This window comes from Cupressus sempervirens, chromosome 6, assembly GCF_028749045.1.
Source record: "Cupressus sempervirens isolate cs-2001-9-10 chromosome 6, ASM2874904v1, whole genome shotgun sequence".
NCBI classification, from domain to species: domain Eukaryota; kingdom Viridiplantae; phylum Streptophyta; class Pinopsida; order Cupressales; family Cupressaceae; genus Cupressus; species Cupressus sempervirens.
In genome coordinates, this window is record NC_143123.1 from 85,263,327 (window position 1) to 85,286,546 (window position 23,220).

The 23,220-nt window shown below is 35.4% G+C and overlaps 1 long non-coding RNA gene across 1 annotated transcript in view; it reads right to left on the reverse strand.

The window, feature by feature from the left end:
* The window catches only part of LOC149551292 (uncharacterized), a 248,345-nt gene extending 233,393 nt beyond the window's left edge, over positions 1-14,952 (reverse strand). The window contains exons 1-5 of the long non-coding RNA XR_016352721.1: positions 14,735-14,952; positions 14,449-14,509; positions 13,844-13,949; positions 13,585-13,758; positions 942-1,042 (exon numbers count right to left, since the gene is read on the reverse strand). This is a non-coding gene — a long non-coding RNA (uncharacterized LOC149551292). The remainder of the gene's footprint in view (positions 1-941; positions 1,043-13,584; positions 13,759-13,843; positions 13,950-14,448; positions 14,510-14,734) is intronic.
* Positions 14,953-23,220: the final 8,268 nt, after the last annotated feature.

A 23,220-nucleotide genomic window follows, 5' to 3' on the forward strand; every position in this document is an offset into this window, starting at 1 on the left:
TGAAGAAAGAGAAGCACAAGAGCTCTACAAACACATAGCAGCAGGACAGCAGAAGATAGTTGAGGCTTTAAGAGAAATTACTACAATAATACAACAAATGAACCCACGGGAAAGTCAAGACCAAGTACCAGATGATGGCAAGAGTATAGTGCAAAGAGCTCCCACCCATACCATTGATAGGCCTGCACGCCCCACCTTTCTAAGGAATGAACTTGAAGATCATAATGTCAAAGAAGGAGAGGCAATGTTTGTTGTACTCTTATGGCAGCAAATGATGAATGGGAATTGTTGACGCCATAGGTTAAGGAACACGTGAGCTTTGACAGATTTGTAAGTCAAAGGAGAGAGTATTATAGAACAAAACAAGATCAAAGACCAAGGGACCAAAGAAAAGATCTTGAACATACCACCAGCAAACTCACATTACCTATGTTTGATGGCATACTAGAATTGTTGAATGGATCAGATGCTCTAATCCTGTTTTTGTCTTTAGGAGTGAAATCATTCTTGACATTTGCACTATACAAATATTGAACTTGGGGAATTAATGTGGGTTTTACTAGTATGCAAAAAGTTTGGGTAAACAATTTACATCATATTTACATTACATGCATGAGTTTGGGAACAAACACGATAGAACTGGAAAATTCTGCCCACTTCATGATTTTTATGGTGTGGATATTATTAGGCATGGTCTGAGGGTTGAAAACCGTGCTCAGATGCATTGGAAGAATAGCAATGTTTTCCCTAACATCTTAAATTTGCTATAGCAACTGTATCTATCTGAATTGAATAAGAAGCCCAAAACTGGTGACAACATAATGATGTATCTAAATTGAATAGGAAGCCCTAAACAGGTGAATATTTGAAGAATTTTGAAAATATACTAAGGAACGCACATGTATTGATGCAAGGCTGTTTAAAATAAGACTCAGAGTTACCTGTCAATTTATGGTGCCTCATGAATAAAAGTAGAAAATATAATCAGGTGTTGGAATCAGCCAGCTGAATTTCTCTATCCACAATCAACCATACAGTTGTCCTATGCAAAAATAAAAGAAACAAAACAAATTAAGAATAATCAAATCAAAAACCCCGAAGTATTACCTTTACAATAACTTTAAACAGTAGGTTATGAATACCCTGAAAAAATTGAAATATGCACATGATTGATTTGTCATAAGAACAACTAATGTTGCCAACAAAACCAGACCAGCTTAGTATAAACTACAAAGCCATAAATTTAGCTGTTTGATGGAACAAAATATTCAGATGCAGCCTTCTCACAAAAACAACAAAAATATACAGATTACTAAAACACAATATATTGGTAATATCTCAATGTAGGAAACATATTTCTATGAAATCGTAGTGCTAGTTCTGGTCATCAATGCTTCCACTCCTAACCTAGTATCTTAAATTTCTTCACAGATTAATCTCTTCCAGTATATGCTGATATTCAATTGATGACGATGGAAGAATGATGTGATTTAACTACAGTAGCAGCATAGAACTATGTAAGCAGAATGCATAAGTGCAAATGGTACAAACAGTTCAAGGATTAAAATGTTCTCTCTTACTAATCAGTACAAACAATCCCTACCTCCCCAGACAATACTTCTCCTTTCATTAAAAATAAATTTAAAAAGAAAATATTAAAAAAATCAATGATGTGTTGTTGTGCCTGTAATCACCTAAAAATGGTCATCTGGACTATGAGGCCTCTTTCTAGCATTTTTGCATAATCTATCCATTGCTTATTCTTGATCAAATCATCAAAAATCTATTTATTCAATTATAACATATGGTTTGACCACTTTATCTTAAGTTTTTTATTTAATTGAAAGAATTTGGTCCATTTTAATTAAATAAAGCTCCCACTTCCCACTATCCTTAGTGTGCACAAATAAAGCATTATTCATATTTTAGAAATAAGAGAAAAAAGGCTTTTTGTCTCACATGAGTTGCACACTTTCCAAGGTTAGTGAAATCTTCATTCTCCTCCACACATCTCTCACCTTTTTGAACTCCATCATTGATCTTGATTAGGTGAGATTCTTGTGCACATGGATCACTCAAGATGCATCCTCCACCCTTGATTAAGCCTCTCTTGGCTTTTGATTTCAACCATTCAATTTTCTTTAAAAGAGAGGGCTCTCTCCTCACTTTCCATCTTTGGTGTTTATGCTAACACTATGCTACAAGTTTTCTTGGTGATTTTGCAACACTTGGAACACTCATTTGGTATTCATCTTGCATCTTCATTCTCTTGCTTGCATTGTAGTTTCATGGCTAGTTTCATGGCATACTAGCTTAGATTTCCTTTATGCTCATAGCTTAGCTCACGTAGCTTAATTAGGAAGGCTTGTACCACTCCATTTTTGTTAGCTTGCATCTTGCATATCATTTTAGTGTAGCTTGCATTGCATTTGCATTGTGATTCTTGGATGCTAGCATTATTGCTCCCATCTTTGAATCTGCCATTCTATGGTGCACCTTGCAAGGGTTGCATAAGCTAGGTTCGTTTGAAAGCCACCATTTCACTACTTGCACCTTTGCACATCATAGATAGGAAGCTATACCTCTTCCATGGGTTCTCTTAAGTGTAATGGTTTATAGAAGTGTGACACATTTTTTGCACCCATAGTGGGGCTCAAACCATGTTTCTAGCTCCATTTTCTTGCATTTGTTTGTGCTTAGTAGCTTGATTCACTTACATTTTAGTTTCATTCTCATTTCTAGGTTTTTATAGACACTTATTAGATCTAATCAAGTGATTTTGTAGGATTTTCACTTTGTTTTTTAAGGCTAACCCTTGTGCAGATTGATTTGAAGGCCAAAACCCTAGGTTTTGAAATACTTGATCATATCTTCCAAAGGGCTTCAGCTTCGGATCTGGAATTTTTTCCACAGGTTGGCAATCGATCAAAGATGACTCAGCCCAAAATTCAGATTTCTGTGAGCTGATTTGTGTGAGTTATAATTTTTTCTTTGTTTTTAATGAAAAATTGTTTCCAGATGCAAATCAGCGAATTTTTTTGCAAACTTTGCATTTTTGGAAAGGTATTTTAATTCTATAGGGGGGTAGTTCTTTGTGTTTTGAATTTAGATGTCATATTAGGGCTCAATAACTCGATTTGAAGAAACTGGTTTGTTTTGAGAAAATGGGTCCCTAGGGCACAAATTAAGAGATAACCCTTAAATTCTTGCATTTTTTAAAAGCTATTTGATTTTCACTATAGGTCTCTTCTTTGCTTTTTCATTTTTTAGGCCAAAATCATGGCATAAAAATTCAATCATGTTGAGTAGGTCAAAAGGCAAAAAAACAAAAAAAGTCATTTTGGTGATTGTTGTGAGGTTTTAACACCATCACCCCAAAAATTTTGGGGACCCCCCTTTTTTCAGTTGCCTTAGAAAAATTTTGGAGTTGTCGAGAGGTTTTTTGAATTGACGATTTTTACACCTAGGACACCTTCGGGCCAGGAGGGATGTGGTTGGATTTATTTTTTCACCTGGTGCGAAACTTGATTTTCCAAAGTGTGTAATTTTGTCCTTAGGCCAAATAGGTTTCAAAAACAAATTTTTTTTTTTGGTTAAAACGAATACTTGGCAGGATAAAATTGCAAATTTTTGAACTTAGATGGATTTTTGAAAATTTGAAATAATTGTATAAGCTTAAGCATTTTCAAAATGAATTTGCTAGATTTAGTCATTTCAGAAAATCTTGAATTTTTTGGTGAAAAATGAAATTTTTTATAGTGAAATTGAGATTGCAAAATCGATTTTGACTGCTAGAAAAGGGATTTATTTTGTTAAAATATTAAATTTGCATTGCCAAAATTAAAATTGAATTAAATTGCAAAATTGCATTAATTGGGTTGAAATTTTTGCCTAGAGGATTTTAGAAATGATAAAAGAAATTGGTAATTTGAAATTGAAAATTGATTTTGGCTTGCTCAATTCGATTTTAATAGTATTTTAATTGCCAAAACGTTATTAAATGAAAATTTTGACATCTCCTAGGCTTACCTTGTTCCTATTTTGCAATTTTTTATCAAAACTAGCAATTAAATGGACCAATTTCACTATGGGTTAAGTAAATTTAATGTTATATTTAAATCTGGGTCATTAATTAAGAGGCTAATTTAATTTTGTTTTCCCTCCAGGCAGGTTGGCCCACTTGGAGAGACAAAAAAGCGTGGTATAAGAGGGGCTTCCCCTCCTCTTATTTTCTCATTCCTTTTTCCTCCTCCTTGGATGTGCAATTTTTTTCTAGAGGCGAATTTCAGACTTGGCAATTTTTCTTGGGGCAGATTTTCCATTTCTTGGCAGCATTTTTCTCCTTCTTGTTTGGGCAAATTTCTACCCTCGGACGATTTTGGAGCAGATCTGATTTTTTCCAGCTTGGGTGATTCTTCTTGAAGTTTGATTTCTCCATCTTTGGCAGCGATTTCTCCTTCCTGAATTAGGCAATTTTATTTGGTGAAAAGGCTATATGATTTAAGGTCTAATTTTTGGCAAGTGTGGGCAATTTCAAGCAAGTAGAAATTCTGATTTTTGCTAGGGCATCATTATTTGCAAGGAGGATTGAAATTTTGAGGTTTGATCTGGACTTGAAGACGGCTCGATTATTGGTAAAGACAAATTTAAGGTAAAATTTTATTCATTTTTAGAGGTGAAGTTTGGTGTTAAAGGCGGATTCTATTCCTTGTTCTTGCTTGGTTCATTTACATTATTTTCTTCTTGCACTCATCATCCACCACTTCATCATTCCATTAGTAGGCTGAAGTGGGGAGGTATAAGTGTAGATTTCATGATAGGACACTTGAAGAGGCAAAAATAAGCTAGACCACCCTAGGATTGAAGTTGGGAGATATAAGTGTAGTCCATCCTAAGGTAACGAAGAGGCAGAAATAAGTGGTAGTCCCATCCCTAAGGAAGAAGTTTGGAAATTGATAAGTGTAGAGATAGGACTTGGAGAGGCAGAAATAAGCTAGATTCCATTAATAGAAATAGGGTTGGAGATTGATAAGTGTAGTCCATATCATTTAGAACGAAGGGGCAGAAATAAGTGTTTAAGATGGTAGATGTTAGTGCAAGCAAGAACCCAAAGGAAACAAATACCAAAAAAGACAAGGAAGACATGATGCCTAAGACCACCTTCTTCTCGAAAGTGAGGCAAATAAGTGATACCAATATCGATATAGTGAACATGGTATAGTTGAAGGACAGATTGAAGGAAGGACAATCCCCCATGGCAAAGAAGATCTAAAAGAGCGGAATTGTACACACAACGGCTCTCCTCCTACCTTGCCTTGTCCAAAATTGGTAATGGAATGTGCATCCTAGTTTGATATTGTTACCAAATCCATTTTTTATGAAGGGAAGAGAGTGTTAGCCAACATTGGCGGACAAATGGTCGAAGAAGTATTTAATATTCCCCAGTATAAAAGCATGACAGTGGTAATGATGGATCGGGCGGCTAAGTTATTTCAAGATAATCAGGATGCTTACTTCATTCATCTAGAGCAAAATTGGTTGCACAAAGGCAAGAAGGGAGTTACCAGGTCATCAAAGCTCACCAAGTCAGATTTCAAATCAGAGTATGGTGATCTTATTGTGCTTCTTAGTTGGATCATGGGTGTAGCTCAAGGTATGCAATTCGAGAACTGGATGTATTATTTTATTGATGAAATTGGAAATGGAAAGAGAAGATTTGATTGGGCTAGGATTATAAGTGAAAATTTAGAGTTGCAACTTAGGATAATGCAAAATCAAAAGCAATTCTATATGGGATCTTATCTTTTCTATCTGATTGCGAGACTATATGAAAATCCTGGACTTAAAGCCTTAGGAGTGATTGGCAATGAGTCGGGGCAATATTTGGTGCATAAGTGCTATCCACAGCTTCATTTGCACAATACCAAAGATTATAAAATGTTTTATGATGCCTTTGCCATGAAGACGGTAAGGATATTGCAAGGGACACCTGCTAAGAGGCTCTCATTAGAAGCGGAAGCAAAAGTTAAGAAGTATGGGAGTTGGTTCATCCAATTTTCTCAATTCACATATATTAAAGTAGTAGGAAGTACAATTTGTCCCAAGAGACTTCCAAGGTACCCTCCCAACAACGTGGTTTTGATGGAGTTGGCTAGGGAACTTGAGCATTATGACAAGATGATGAAACTTAAAGGTGAGACAGGGATTACCTTCTCATTTGGAATAGGCAATGATACTTGCCTGAATCATATCGCCTTTGCAGCTGCGAAGAAATAGTTAGAATGGTATCATCTAGGATGGTATAGAGCAAGACAAGGATTCGATCCAAATGGTCTTATCAAGGCATCTCATGAAAACGCATTCAAACATATTCCTACTATAGAAGATTTTTGGGCCAATGCACAGGATGACTTTCATGTGAGGAAGCTAGCTTTCTCAAGGTTGTCAGTGGGCATGACGGGGGCAATCAGATGGAGAGGCCTTGATATCCCTGATCAACTGAAAGATGATGAAAATGTGCTAAGGGGAGATTATGATAGTGGATGGAACAAAGTTGGGTCCAGTGGACTAGGATGATCATCAAGATCCTTCCTTAGAGGCAGTTACAAGGACAGTTGATCTACACACCGAGTCGTGGTACAATGAGAAGTTAAGGCAATTACAAAGTCGGAAGGTACGCCTTACTTATGAGAAGATGAAACCAGAGGAAGGTCCAATGGAGTTAGTCGGACAGAAAGGTGAGGGCAGTAGCCAGCAACAAAGAGTAGTTAAGAGTAAGAAGAGAAATAGGGAGGTTGAGAAAAGTAAAGAACATCAGGAACCTCCAGCAAAGATATAGAATGCAGCACTATAAGAGAGAGCATAATTAAGGCTAGAAGCCAAGGGGATAATACAAGTGGACAAGAGAACAATGAGACAGAATTTGGATCAGGATTGGATGAGTTGGGGAAGGTTGCCATCAAGAAAAAACATTTGAGCACCCTTGCCTCCCTCAAAGCCTTTATCGGATATGCGAAAGAATATGAAAAGGATCATGAGAAGACACTGCAAACGGCGAGCAACATGATGAATTCAGTTGAGCTCAAGATGAAACACGTGCTTTGCCCTCCAATGAAGGAAGTCAACAACAGGCTAGCCAAGTTCATTGCCTTGGCTAAAAAGATGAAAGAAAAGGGTAGAATTATATTAGAAGATCATTTGATGTAAGCCCAAGTGGCAATTTCTCCTTCTTCTCATTGGTCCATTGATGAGGTGGCATCTTCTCATTAGCCGATGAGGTGGCAACCCTAATTAGGGTTTTTGGGATCTAATGTGGATCGTTGATTTTGCCTCTTAATCTCTACCATTGGTTGTAATTTTGGCCTCTATATAAGGTCATTTGCTCTCATTTGTAAAGGGTTGAAGATAATTGTTGCTTAAGATAATACCAAAATTGCCTCTCTTTATCATTGTTGTGACTTGCATAGTGATTAAGAACATTTGGTGTTATTCCATGGTTTCTACTTCCAATAGTTAGAATTAGATTTCCTCTGAAGCTGTTAGAGTAGATTTCATTTCAAGAAAGTTGTTAAGTAAGAGTAAGAGCAGACGGATGGTTGCATGGTGATATTAGTGGATGTTTGATAGGCATCTATAAACTAGGCCACTAGCACCCTAGCGGCTTGTTAGGAAGCCTTGCGTGGTAATCTAGTCTTATTTCCTTGAATCACTGCATCTAGAGCCACTGGTAAGCTTTCATCAGATTCGATCCCTGTCCATTTGCTAATCTTTCCATTCATGGGAGTAGAAGTAAAATAGCAAGTAGTTGAATAGTCGGATTTCATTCTAAGAAAGTTAGGAAGGCATAAGTCATTTGAACTCACCCTCCATCATCACCACCATCAACATCATTTGGCGCTCATATATTTTACAAAGCTAGATTCATCACCATCGCACCAAAAGTCCAAGTTATCTTTGAATGAACAATGTAAGGCTGCCTACATGATTAACCAACAAATTACATTGATATAACTGAGTTAGTATCCACAAGTGTAAGGAACAAATTTTTCTCATGTCTTCATGAGTATTTACTTTTCAAGAGAGGGATCGAGTGTTTGACATTCCATGTCAAGTATTCAATTGCTATATGTTATATAGTGGTACAAAACTGACATCAACAGTGATTAGCTTGCATTTTGTTTGCACATAGTTCAATGCATGATATGAGTTCTCATTTTGTATGGAATCAATTTGTTCAATGTATTTCATTTGAATTTTCATATTTCTTTGTGATTTCATGCACTTGATTGAAGTTTGTGAAGGTAACTTGGAGAGCAAAAGAGCAATAATGGAAAAAACTGGAAAGCGTGAAATCAAGGTGCACCCATTCTAAACCTTTTTATTTGCATTGTAAATATTTATCATTGTCTTCTTTTCCATTGTAAAATAATTTCTTTCTTTTGATCAACTTGTTTGGTGTGTCTTCCCAACACTAAAAAAATGACTTAAAATGAATCATTCACACTTGGATTTGGGCTTATAAATGAACCCCTTTGTCTTTTAATCCCCAAGGTTTTCTTATTGATGTTTTCTTCTTACATGTTAAAGAGTTTGAGGGGAACATAAATAAGGGATCTTGCTTTTTATTTTTAGGAGGCCTACCTAGAGAAGTGATCACTCTTGGGGACAACCTCAACTCCCGTGTTCCAACAGAGTATAAATAGTGTGGCTTGAATCTAAAGACAAGTCTTTTGGAAGTAGTAATATTGTCAATCTTGGCTAAGCCCCAAAGAACATTATGCCTTTGGGAAGTGAAGGTGGAAATTGGGTTACCATTTCCTCTCAGTTGTTTGGTAGTATTCTCTTTCATCTACGAATTTGGGCCTCATGTACCTTGTGTATATCGAGGACATCCCCTAGTTGAGCTTGTGCATCCTTGTAGAAACTTGAATAGGTTGTTGTTGTGTTTGACGTGCTTGAATGTTTAGAACCTTCCCCACTTGGATCAAAAGGGAAAACATCCATCAAATTGAGCCTTAGGATTTTTTTCTTTTTGCATGTTTTCATTGTGTGTTTTTATTCAAAATAATCCCCAAAAAAATTATAAAACTTCAAAAATACAAAAAAAACTCAAAAACTCAAAAAAACATTTTCCTCCAAGTCTAAACATTTTTCTTGTGTTGCTTGCTAAGGGGGGTTTCATCATTTGACTTTGCTTTGCTATGTCTCTAGTGTTTGAACTTGCTTAAAATGGCTATTGGTCTTACTACTCTTGGTCTTTTCTACCTTCTTGGTCTATTTCAGCTTGCTAGGAACCTCTTTTCCTAGAAGGTTGCCTTGATCTCTTGACTACACTCTTTGATTGGGAAAGTTGTTTCCTTATCATCTCTCTTGCTCTATCTACTTGGCTATTTGGCTTCTTACCTAGCTCTTGACTCGAGTCATTGGTGTAATAAATTACTTGGACATTTTGCTTGACAAGTCATTTTAATCTCTCTCTACTATCTTGACAAGTGAGCACTATACCTCTCTAGTTTGGACATTAATTTATCTTGTGTCACCTTATTAGCTTCTTCTAGTCTCCTTCATGCTTGATTTTCTATCTACCACTATGGGTTCTGAATCTTTTTCTTCCAAACCTCAACTAAGTCTAGATGATCATGAGTTTCTCCATACTGCTAAAGAGTTTCTAGACCTATACGCTCGATACCAAGAACTAGAAAAGACAGATGATCTTGCTTACCTTCGTCTCACTAGGAACATAATAGAGGTGTAGTCTAAACTTGAGAAAATGTTAGAGAAGAAGATGGCATCCTTACATGAATCTTCCTTAAGACCTTTACATACATGTGAGTCATCTTATCAAATGTGATGTCAAAGAGGGGCAAATGTAATCATCTTATCATCACATTCGAAAAAAGGGTTCCTAGATTGATCGCACATTAGTCAAAAAGGGGCAAATGTAATCACCTAAAAATGGTCATCTAGACCATGAGGCCCCTTTTTAGCATTTTTGCATAATTTATCATTGCTCATTCTTGATCAAATCGTCAAAAATCTATTTATTCGATTGTAACCTATGGTTTGACCACTTTATTATAAGTCTTTTATTTAATTGAAAGAACTTGCTCCCTTTTAATTAAATAAAGCTCCCACTTCCCACTTATTCTAAGTGTGCACGCAAAGCATTATTCCTATTTTAGAAATAAGAAAAAAAAGCTTTTTGTCTCACGAGTTGTGCACTTTCCATGTAATGACCCTCACTATAAAGGCCACAGAAACCCTCAAACTGAACTTAGGAATTTTGTCAAACACTTGGCGTGTAACAGTAACAATATTCAGAATATGGTAATTTCAGATTTGATGCTTTCAGAATATAATCACAGAATTACAATATATATAAAGCCATTGAACTATATTTCAATTACAATGCAATAAATTCTGAAATTATTTTATTACCAATTCTGGACTGATTATTACAATGACTGTATGACAGCAAATTTACCCAAAAATTGACATATATTTTAGAATGCAAGAACCTGGTTTGAAGAACTATGGAAGAACACCACGTTTTGCTACAGATCGTTGATGAAGACCTCCAACCGCACCCCCAAACTGCCCTTAATTTGCTGCTGCTGCCCAAACTAGCAGGGCCGTACCAGGCCGTACCTGTACGACTGCTGAAATAAAATAATATTAGGGTTTTGGGACCCCCAAATGCAAGGAAAATGGGCACCTAGGGTTAGGTAGTAACCCTGTAAAACCATAAAAAATAACTCCAAGGGGTTGAGGAGATATGAGCAATTATGTGGTTCCGAACCCTGCTTTGCCAATTCTAAAAATGCACTTATTCTGTCTTCAAACTCTTGTCAAATGCTTCTCCAATGATAGGGCAAATCTGAAATCCTTATTCCAACCAAAAACAAACCCTAACGAATTCTCAATAAGCTCCAATGAGATGGCTGAATACCAACTCCAATTATGCAACAATTCAGGTGATATTTCACACCCTCAAAGTCGCCAATCCAAGGGAGTGATTCGTTCCCAAAGATCGAATAATTTGCAGATCCAAAGTCCACAAATGTCTTCACAATGAAGAAGTAGAAGAGTTCTCCAATCCAAGCATGTCCAAATGAGAGGCCCAACCCTCTATTTATTCACTTTTCTAAGAAGTTGCTAGAACTTCTAGAAACATCCTTTATAATTTCTCATTATAATGCACTTTTTTTATAATAAAGTAATTTTATAAAATAAAAAGTGCAACTCAAATTAAAATTATAACATGTGGGCCCCAATATCACATAATGATAAAATATAACCTCTTAACACTTCTTCAAGAGCAAGATATGACTATCTGATCCGCAGAATTGACTCTCTTTCCACACCATTTGCCTACGAGAGTCTGGAATAGGCAAATCCATGATCAATGCCATGTCGAACTAAAGAGGGGACATTACATTCCAAGGTGGGTGGAATCTTCATTCTCCTCCACACATCTCTTACCTTTTTGAACTCCGGCATTGATCTTGATTAGTTGAGATTCTTGTGCACATGGATTGCTCAAGAGGCATTCTCCACCCTTGATTAAGCCTATCTTGGCTTTTGATATCAACCATACATTTTTCTATAAATGTGAGGGCTCTCTCCTCAATTTCCATCTTTGGTGTTTATGCTAACGTTATGCTACAGGTTTTCTTGGTGATTTTGGAGCACTTGGAGCATTCATGTGGCATTCATCTTGCATCTTCATTGGAGCATTCATGTGGCATTCATCTTGCATCTTCATTCTCTTGCTTGCATTGTAGTTTCATGGCATACTAGCTTAGATTTCCTTTATGCTCATAGCTTAGCTCACATAGCTTAATTAGGAAGGCTTTTATCTCTCCATTTTTGTTAACTTGCATCTTGCATATCATTTTAGTGTAGCTTGCATTGCATTTGCATTGTGATTCTTGGATGCTAGCATTCTTGCTCCCATTTTTGAATCTTCCATTCTATGGTGCAGCTTGCAAGGGTTGCATAAGCTAGGTTCATTTAAGGACCACCATTTCACTACTTGCACCTTTGCACATCATAGATAGAAACCTATAAGCCGCTTCTTGAGACTCCCTCTTCCATGGGTTCTCTCAAGTGTAATGGTTTATAGAAGTATGACACATTTTTTACACACAGTGCCCCCAATCGTCTAGTAATGACTTCCTATCAGTGGTCCTCACTTGTCGTTGTGGCATGCATTCTCGTGCTTGTTTCACTACAAAAACAAGATATATTGTTCCTCACCTAAGTTATCGATTCTTCCTCAGCAACCCTGGATGCGGAAGCTGGTGTGTGCGTATGCCTGGTGCGTCTAGAAGCCCTATGGATGCCACCTAGATGCCACCCACAGGCACCCAGAGTCCAGACAAGGATTTATGTGCTTCTACTTGATGATGTCGTGTCTTAAGAGGGAAAATATGGGATTGAACATCTTCTAGTATGGCATACTGTGCCAATACATCCAGCCAAACTGTGAATTGATTTGTCTACGGTATTGTGGCTGGCCAAACTATTAATAATTCTGTAACTTTCTTTCATCAGTTGGGCGTCTAGTTCTCTATGGCAGTTGACAGTTCTGGGAAGTTATTTACATGTTATCCAATGATACGTACAGCCCAGATGCACATGAGTTGCATAGTAATATACATCTTGATTCGTCTTGGTTCAAGGTGTCATTGCTGTTAATAAACAGATTTGTTAGTAATCAGCCATTTTTGGGCATTGGCATAACCCAGATTTCTTATTTGTTTGCAAGTCACCGGTTTTATGTATATGTATATGTATATGTATATGTAATATGTATATATATGTGTGTATATGTGTGTGTGTGTGTGTGTAATATGTATATATATGTGTGTATATGTGTGTGTGTGTAGATACGTATCCGCATCCCCCAAAAAAACAATCCTACATCTGCTTACAGATCCACATCTGAATCGGTGACTTAGGTCCTCACTAGTTGGCAAAGCATGCATTCTTGATGTTGTTATTTCTCCACAAAGGTGAGATACTCTAACTGCCTACCTTTCTTTCATGTTGTAAGGCATCGTACCCAACAAGTTTGCTCTACTTGCAGTCTCATTTCTAGTTTTATTATGGCCACCTACGCTTTTACAAAATTGATCCTTTGTTGAAGCATCCTCCATTTGACCTTCATGGTATTTTGCAATGATGAAGAACTGGGTTTCCTTTGGTTTTGCAGTCATTATGTTTCAAGAACTCAAGTGTGCCACACCTTTATGTACCAGTCGTATGATATGCAGTGTCAAATTTGGTTGAAGGATTGCAATGCACTTGCACTTACGCAGCAGAGTTAAAAATGTTTACAAGATAAAGAAAAAGACAAATGATCAATGTCATAGGGATATTTTACAGAGAACTACATCCAAACAAGATCATTAAAATCACCAAATACACTAGACAAAAATAGCTAAGGTCTACGATATTTGATTGATATTCCTTAAATTACCTTGTACCATCAAAATTAAAAAGCCAAAGCGACTAACAGCTTAGCCTTTGTCAATGTATATTCATCTGACAGCAAAGTAGAAACTGGGTGACTAACCGTACCTGGGAACATACTAAAAAGGGACAGAGAATCATAGAAACCAATGATTGTAAGTTATGTACATGATGTAAAGGGCGGCAAGGCTGGAGAACTCTCAAGGAACAAAATAAAAAATTGTCTTCAAGCTTACAGTACATCTTTTCCGGTTTCCTCCAAGCGTGTGCAACCTAAGCAATCTGTAAAAAATGCAGACCTAAGTATTAGCCAAAATATCTGTCAGCATGTATTCAATTGATGAAGATGCAGGAACAAAGTGAACACCTGTATCAATAAAAAACTAGTGTGTGGAAATGTGTGTGCTTTTTTCGCAAACGTGCCACAGCTTCCAATAGGTTCTAGTCAGTTGACACAAATAACGCCCAGCTCCCTGCAACCTTATTAAGTTATTAGTATTATTATGGTAATGAAATGTAATAAACTAAGCAAAACACAAAATGTAAAAAGTACCAAGATTGGAGTAATATTAACCAAGAAATGTCCAAAGCGTTTAGTTTAGTTGGTTGGACTTTTGAAGCAATGAGTTCTCATTGTGGAGACATTGGTTCAAATCTTAAGAAAGACATCTTTGTGGAATTCTAAGTTGCGACTCTTGATCTTCCAAGACATGTTGTTGCTAGAATGAGCACAAGATTTGTAAACGATCTTCAATATAAATACAATTGAGTCTTGTCAAAAACCTAAACAACTCTTCAGTGGAAACACAAACTTATCAGCCAGACGGAAGAGCCAAGAAAATAGGACATATAAAGAGCTGGCAGAAAACTATGCAAATTATGACGACATCTAATATAACCCACAAAATATAAAATAACCAACTATATGGTGATGCCTTTTAGGAGAACTGGATATTTAAAATCCATACTTACGAATTTGAAATTCATCATTCCTTCTAAAATAATTAAGGTCGCTCGCATGAAAGTCTCGTCCCTGGGATTATGATAAAACAAAATATAGAAACATTACATGTCTTATTTGGTTTCTGCTATAAACTTTTCATATCCCTCAATTAAAGTAATAATACCCATACAAGTATACATATAAATTTCAAAATGAAACAGAACAAAATACAAATACGATTGAGAAAACAAATTTTAGTCCCTTTCGATTCATATTCAATTGTGCTAGGAAGATAACCAAAAAAAATCCTCATACAATTCTGCCGTGGAAAGCCAAAATTCCTCGTACACGTCTTTATTGAGAATCCAAAATTCCTCAGCCATACACTTCAGTAATGCCCAAAGAAAAAGTTAAATAAAAATTTACAAAACAAGCAGAATTTGAAATCTGGAAAACATTAGTTCACCCTGTCCGCTCTTTCTTCTACCCCGGCAGCAGTGGGAGTTGACACTTCCAATTGTGAACGTATTACAGCCGACTCATACTATTTACAGCATTTGAGAATACACATTTGTAGTACACAATACAACAGAAGCGGTAACGAAAAAGAATAATTGCTTAAATAATTTAAAGTGGATTGCCACTGTGTATTTGTTAACCGTTGGCGTTTCGTGCTTTTTTCAGACGCTGGGCACAATTTCAATTTTAGAGTTTGTGTTTAGCTCTATGGATTTGCCAAACGGATGATTAGGCTCGCTAAGGGCAGATTTCCATTTCCATGCAACCGTTAAGTTTGTTTTAAGGTTTGCTAATTTTGAAATTTATTTTTAAATATTATTAATAAAAATTTATTTTTTTTTTTAAAAAGAGAAGGGAATATAAGTTGTGGAGTATTGTTATTTTTTCTAATAATCAATTGTTATTAAGTAGTTGTTTTTAGTTAAAATATGTATAGGAAAAGAGTGGAATGGAATTAGGGTAACTCTATGTTCTTATGTGGTTATTTGTATGTGGTTGCTAATTGGAAAAAAGGGATAACGTAGAATCTTTTCCTAATTTCTCTAATAATTGTTGTTTAGGAAATGAAAATAAATTAAATAATCTTATAGAATAGTTAAGTGTATTTACTTATATTTAAGTGTTCGCTCATAAATTTTCAATAATGATAAAAATGATAAATTCTAATCTTTTTATATTGACATTGTTTACAAATCTTATGCTCATTCAAGCAACAACATGAGAATTACAAGCTCATTCAAGCTCCTTTCGAGCAACCACACTAGAAACAACATTTGTAAGGCCAAGAGTCTCAACTTAGAATCCACCTTTTACAATGAGACAAATACAACCAATAGAAGACCAAGAGTCGCACCTTAGAATTCCACAAAGATGTCCCTCTTGGGATTTGAACCAGGGTCTCCACAATGAGAACTCGTCGCTTCAACCAAGCTAAAACCCTTGGACTAAATTGTTATTTTTTCCAATTTTAGTGGAACAATTATAGTTTAGGAGCATTTCTTATTGGAGAAAGTCCTACTTGATTCCACAAATTTACTTCCTTCCCTTTTTATTGCCTCATTTTTTCTTGAACTTTAATCTGCAAAAAATATTATTACTAATTTTATTCACCGTTCATTTTATATGTGGAATCACCATCAAACTTTGCCAACTTGATGAGCTTACTTCTATCACTGGAGTCATGTGATATGAGAAACCACTATCAATGACCCAATCTTTACTATGATCCAAGTGTGAGACTTATGCCTTCTCACCTTTTGTGGTCTCTTCTATGATTTCAACAAACACCACTTATTCCTCGTCATTATCTTCTGATTCCTCATCTATCACACCTTCATCTATTGCAACATAACACCGCTTCTTATTTTATCCTTAGATCTTCTATGTTTATCATTTTGATCACCATTAAAGTATCTAGCAAAATTATGTCATATCTTCTTGCATGAAAAACATTTAAATTGTAGCTTTCATTTGTACTTACCAACACCTCTAGAATATCTCCTGATTGCAAGTAGGGCTTCAAATTCTTCTTGCTTATGTTTTTAATCAAACATTGAATCAAACTCTTTGTAACCACTTTCTCTTTACCTTTCTTCCCCAAAGCCAAAGATAAGGAGGCCTTGAAAGTTGTTTCAAATTTAGGAACACTATTATCATAATTGCTCAACTCAAAAGCACTAAGTTTGCCAATTAATCCATCAATTGAGATTTTGTCAAAAGTTCTCAACTCATGAATAGTAGAAATTGTAATGGCATAAGCAAGTAGCAAGGTTCTCAGTATTTCACTTACCACATCTTCACTATTAATGGTACCACCAACATTTCTGATAAAAGCAACAAATTATTTTATCATTTGACCATATTGAGCAACATTTTCTTTGAGTTCTATTGTTTTCAAGTCATCATACTTTCCTTTCAAACTATCAATCCTAGACCTTTGTACATGTACATCTCCACCATAGACTAGCTTAAGTTTTTTCCAAATTTCATAAGTAGCATCAAGTCAATGAATATCAATAAACTTAGTATCAGATAAAGTATTTACAATGGCTTCCAATGCCTAAATGCCCTCCAATTGTACCTTCAATCAATCTGCACTAAGTGTCCTAGTAGGTGTAACATACTTGTTCTCAACATGTTTCCAAAATTGTGGTCCCATTCCTTTGATATAGATCTTCATCCAATTACACCATGTGGAGAAGTTCTCCTTAGAAAACTTTGGACCTTCCTTCTTCATCATCATGATCTCTTTACCTCAAGTTGTCAAGATTACCACCTGGAGGATCTAGGCTCAGATACCAATTGTAAGGATTATTAGGTCCAATAGTACTGAGAGGGGGTGACTCAATAATCTAGCATATTCAAACTTTTATCAAATTCTTACCTGATGATTAACTTGAATTAAATCTACTCAATAAAATATTCAATTGCATTCATCCAATGTTAACTTGTGAAGTAATAAGCAAAATAACACATGAAAGCATCCACCCAAGTAACACAATAATGTCAATATTTTTTTCACATGGAAACCCTTAGTCAAAGAGAAAAACTATGATGGGATTTAGTACCCACAAATAATTTGCACCCTTCTGAAGTATGCCCAAATAAATTCCTAGTCATGATAAGAGATTACAATAATGCCTAGTTAAGAGAAGACCCTATTAGTAGTCACCTAGTCAAGGGAATTTCATTTAGCCTTGTTAGGAGATTAAACCTATTATGATTATCCTTATTGGAGGATTTCTAACTCAATAAGCCAATCGCTAAGGGAATTAATCTCTAGACCTGTTAGGATCCTTCTCACCCTATTAGAAGTGGCTTGGATAAGGGATTCAACTTGGAGAACCTATTAGGATTCAATAAGGAAGATGATCGAAGAATAGTACTTCTCATTTTCTTGTATAGATGTAGTTTAGCTCATATTTTTCTTCTTCTTATAGACATTCAGCAAGCTTCTTGATCAGGCCCAACATACATTATCTACAAAACTTGCAACTACATCATATTGCAATATAAATACAACTTTCACTTGATGATGTGGCCACCAACTTAACCAAAATGAATTAAATTTGAATTTCACCTTCGGCTTGCCAAAACATGTTACTTAGCCCTAATCCATCATTTACCAAATTCAATCAACCGTCAAATTCAACCGCTCATCAATCTAACCAAGAACAACTAAGCATTTTCACTTTTTCCAACACACTGCATGCATGACACCACTAAATTCAATCATAATGCAATCATAATGATCAATGCAAGGACAAATAATCATAATTCAATATTGTCACATCATCATGACACATTTTATCATGAAAGACTCATCATATTTGACCAAAACATCACTAGTTAAGGATCAAACATAAACTATTCTAAGTGGTATGTTAACTTTCCACAAAATGATCTTCAATCAGTTTAAACCATGTATTCCAATAATCCAAATATTGTGTGATCAAAACACCAATCACACAACTGATTCTAGATCACATATCTAGAACCACAACACTACAAATGAAATAGAATTGATAAACCGATCAAATATTCATTGTTTGTCACTGACTATTCTTCCTAGTTTCCCTATCACACTGAACAATCAATCATAACTTTGTCCAAGCTTATTTCCATCTAGTGTGACCATACACACTACATATAGAGAAATTACAAACTCTTTCATTACAATCACACACTCTAGTTTCTATGCAACTCAACCACAACACTAATTTCCACTATGCACCTACTAGAACAATGCTCCCAGTAAATCGTCAACCAACATTAATTAAGGTGACATCAATGACAACATAATAATTGACCCATTATGCGAACATCATTCTGTGAACTAATCTTCTAATGTAGTTTCTTTGAGTGTTTTTTAGAGTTTTTGAGTGTGTAGGTTGAAGAAGCATTTGGAGATAAACTTCTACAAAGAGTTCAAATTTGTGAAAACAACCTCATGGACCTTGGCTCCTAGATGTATGGGTGACCAGGGGCTCTACTAACTTTTAGTGTTTCTCTATTTAGTTTATGGTCACATGGCGACCTAGAGATGGCAATAAGGGTCTTGTCTTAGCCTCTTCAGCCTTGAAAGCACATAAAAAGACAATTTTACAAAAATGGACATAACTTTTGCATGTGAATTTTTTTTTGTGATTTAGAAAGTGTTGGAAAGCTGGTTTTATCCTCTTTCTAGATTTGTGAGTACAATTTTCTTAGATTCTACTCCAAAAAATCAAGTGCGAGAGTTCACATTCAAAAAAAAAAATTGAATTTGAAAAATCATTCAAGAAAATGTAAGGAATATATTGTTTCAATTAGTTTTTACTTTATACAATCTTTGTTTCGTGTGTTTTTCCTCATTTTTCAATTTGGGATTAAAATAAACCTTCACATTTGGACTTGGAAGCTAAAAAACAAGTGTCTTTTAAACCCCAAGGCCACTTGTGTATTATCTCCTCTCATGTCTTCAAATGATTTTCTATACACAAGAAATAACTGTTCTTGTTTTTTTTTTTAAGGTCTAGTTAGGGATTTAATCACCCCAGGGACAATCTCAACTCTCATGTTCCGACAAAGTATAAGTAGCAGGAGATGAATCCAAAGACAAGTCTCTTAGAAGTAGAGTTTCTTCAATCTTAGACAACCCCAAAGAGCAGTATACCTTTGGGAAGTGAAGGTGGAGATTTAGGCTACCATCTCCTCCTAGCTATTTGGCATTAGTCTCTTTCATCTATAGGTATCCCTTGGTTGTACTTGTAAATCATTGCTTGAGTAAGTCGGTTGGTGTGTTTGATGTGTTTGTGTTTAGGGTGAAAATGGAAGCAATCCACCCTATACACTCAATGAAGGGGGAAGACCAAGATCCACCCCTTGGATTAGGTTTAATTGATACAAGAGGAAGTATCAATGTGTAACCTAATGCAAAAGGGATGAATGACTTGAATTCATTTCCCTCTCACCTCCACCTTAAGATGGTTTAAGCAAGAAGATGTGCAATATAGTGCTAAGATATAAATATATGATGAGATGATAAAGTATATGGAAATGGAAAAGAGGAAAATGATATATCTCACAAAATACAAGCTTGAAAATGGGTTGTCAAACAACCTCCAAAAGGGTTGATTCTCCTTAGTTGAACAAAAAATTGAGACGAAAAAAACCCAAAAATAATTCAGTGATCTGATGGGGGCAAATTAGATGATCATGGGTAGCCCGGTCACTAGTTATGCATCGAGGATGGCCCAATCGGCCTTGATAGAATGTATGTGATGTCAATTTTGACTTTGGGATTTGATAGAAATTCAAAAATGGTATCCAAATCCACAACCTATTCATCAATTCAAGATTCAAAACATACAAAATAGAGGGTTTGTTTGTTTTTTGTTGTTGTTGGAGGGGTTTGCCTTAGTCAAACCCCAGTTTAGGAATTAACCTCAAATTCAAATAAAGGTATAACACTAACAAAATAGTTGGATCTAACATGAAGCAATGTAAATTTATGAATATGCTCTTGAATTTGGAATGCAATTGGGTATGTAGATGCAATAGCTTTGAGTCAACTTCAAAAAGCCTACAAAGGAAATCAAAGTGAAACCAAAACCTCCATAAATGCATGTGCTTGAAATCTGCCTTATGAATAAGTGTAGATGAATGTAAAAAATGTAACAAAGGATCTTGAATGTATGATGGGAGATCTTAAATGTTGAAAATGCAATAGAAGATCTAGTATAAACTCCTTCGATAGCTTGAATGAATGAATCCTTGATCTTCAATGGAGAGATAGCTTGAATGCCTCAAATGCTTGAAGAATGTTTGAGAACTTCAGAGCTTGAGCATGTGAATGCTTGAACACTTGATGATGAGATATGATTGTGGGTGGATTAAATGGAGCGAATGGAAGGGTTTATATAAAGCTCAAAATTGGCTAACTCACACAGGCCAACCTGTCTAGGAATTAACACCTCAAAGGTATCGCGAAATGGGACCCAAAATAGGGCCCAATCAAGGGCACATTGCGGCCTTGACTGGCCCATCAAAGGCACACTACGCCACTGATAAGAACCTTTGGTATCCCTTTGGAATCCTAAAACATGTCCTAGATTTCTAAATCATGCACAAAGTCTGAGATATACTCATTTCAGTATAGAGAGCAGATTCCAAGTGATTAAATGAAGGGAGGGAAGACCCAGGAGGATAGATCCTACGTAAGGCTTAACAATATAAAAATAGGAGCTTTAAAGAGGATCTATTAGGTTTTACCCCAATTCCACCTAAGAAGAAGGACAAAAAGGGGAAGAAAGGAAGAAAGACGATATAGTTTGAATGTATAAATCACCTTCCTTGCTTGAAACCAAAGGGGGGCACATCAAGAAAATTTAGCCTTATGAATTTTCCTTATGCATTATTTCATTATGTATTTTTCATATTAATTTAAAATCCAATAAAACACAATTTTTTTAAACCCAAAACCCCATAAAACGTCAAAAAGCCAAAAAATCATAAATGAATAAAAAATTAAAATCATAAAATCCAAATATATATATATATATATATATAAATTCAAAAACCCAAATACATCACAAATCTTAAAATTCCAAAAAAAATCAAAGACTAAATAAGTGAAATAAAAGATCAAAACATTTAAAAAACAATAAAGTCATTCTTGCTTAAGTCTAGTTTTCTTTCAAGTCAATCATTCATATAACCCCTTTGATCTATCAACTTCATCCTCATCATCATACCTCCTATCCTAATCATCCAAATCATTCCTCTAATCTAGCCTTCCCAATCAACATTAACCATCCTCTATATCCTACTCATCCTTTACCTTCACCATCATATATTAATTATCCATTATCATCCTAATTATCTCCTATTTTTTATCATTCTCTTCATCCTAATCATTTCATCCAAGTAACTCTTCTTTATTGTCCTAATCATCCCTCTTGTATCAATCATCTTAATACCATTTCATTTTCGTCATTCTGTCATAATCATTAATAATCACCTCATCTTAGTCATTCCTAACCATCATAATCATTCCTCTTACCCTAATCACACCTAATCCATTCATAACTAATCATTTAATATCCTAATCCCAACCAATTAACTTAATCCAATCAAGGCCCTACACCTTATCATGATTATCTTTCATAATTCATATCATTTTCCACTTCCTTAATCCAATCACTCTATTCATCCTTAATCCAAACTAATCACACCACCTCCATCATTATCTTAATCCAATCCACTTGTCAAACTCATAGTATTCCGACAAATCCTTAATCCTAATAAAATCTATATAGCTCATTCATCTTGTACTATCTTAAAAAGTGTACACTTTTTTTAAAATACCTTTTAGCCCTCCAATTAATTACCTCTTAGGTCTATGAATGCACATATGCTCAAACTATTTCCTTTCCTTGATTTTTTTCCTTCTTCCAACCCTTTTTTTTCAACTCTAAGATTCAATGGCCATTCTAAGGCTCAAAGACCCTCATGTAAGGTCCAAGTTAATCCCTTATCCTCAAGTAAGGGATGAGGTCTTCCCTTACCTCCTAGTAAGGGATGGGGTCATCCCTACCCAAGGTGTTTTTCCTTGGATCCCTAGCCAATTTTGGGTTTTTGAATTTGTTTTCTTTCCTAGTGCAGCCAACCCTTTCAATTTTGATTCTAAAATTTCTATAAAATGAGTCTTACTTTATTTATCCATCCATTAGCATCCATTATTATCTATGAGTATCCATCATATCAATTTGAAGAGAAACATCCATTCGAGCAAGATTTCAAGGCGTATTCAAGGATTTCAAACCAAGTAAGAAAGGATTCATTGAAGACACTCATTTCATTTCAACAATCATGCATTTCATTCTCGAGATCTAGAATATTTCGTCATTGAATGTGATGGAGTCTATCATCAAAAAGAGAAATCTACATTCTTCAATATTACTCAAGCATTCGCCCTTCAAGTGTTCAAGAGAATAATTAAATTCAAAGATCTTTGATTTGGTACTTTTAAATCTATTTCATATTTGGAGTCATCATGCATTATCATTTCATATCATTCATACATCTACATATAAGCATCTTTACATTTTTACGGTAGAGGATATGGAATCCTCCATGGAGACTTGATAATCAAGGTGAATATTTACATTTGTCTTGCAATTACATTCATTCTCACTTCAAGGTTAATTTTAAAAATGTGGCTTGAACAAGGCATGCCCCTCCTCCAAAAAAAAAAAAAATTACAATTTTTCTTGTGTGCAGGTGTGGATCTACATGTGTTT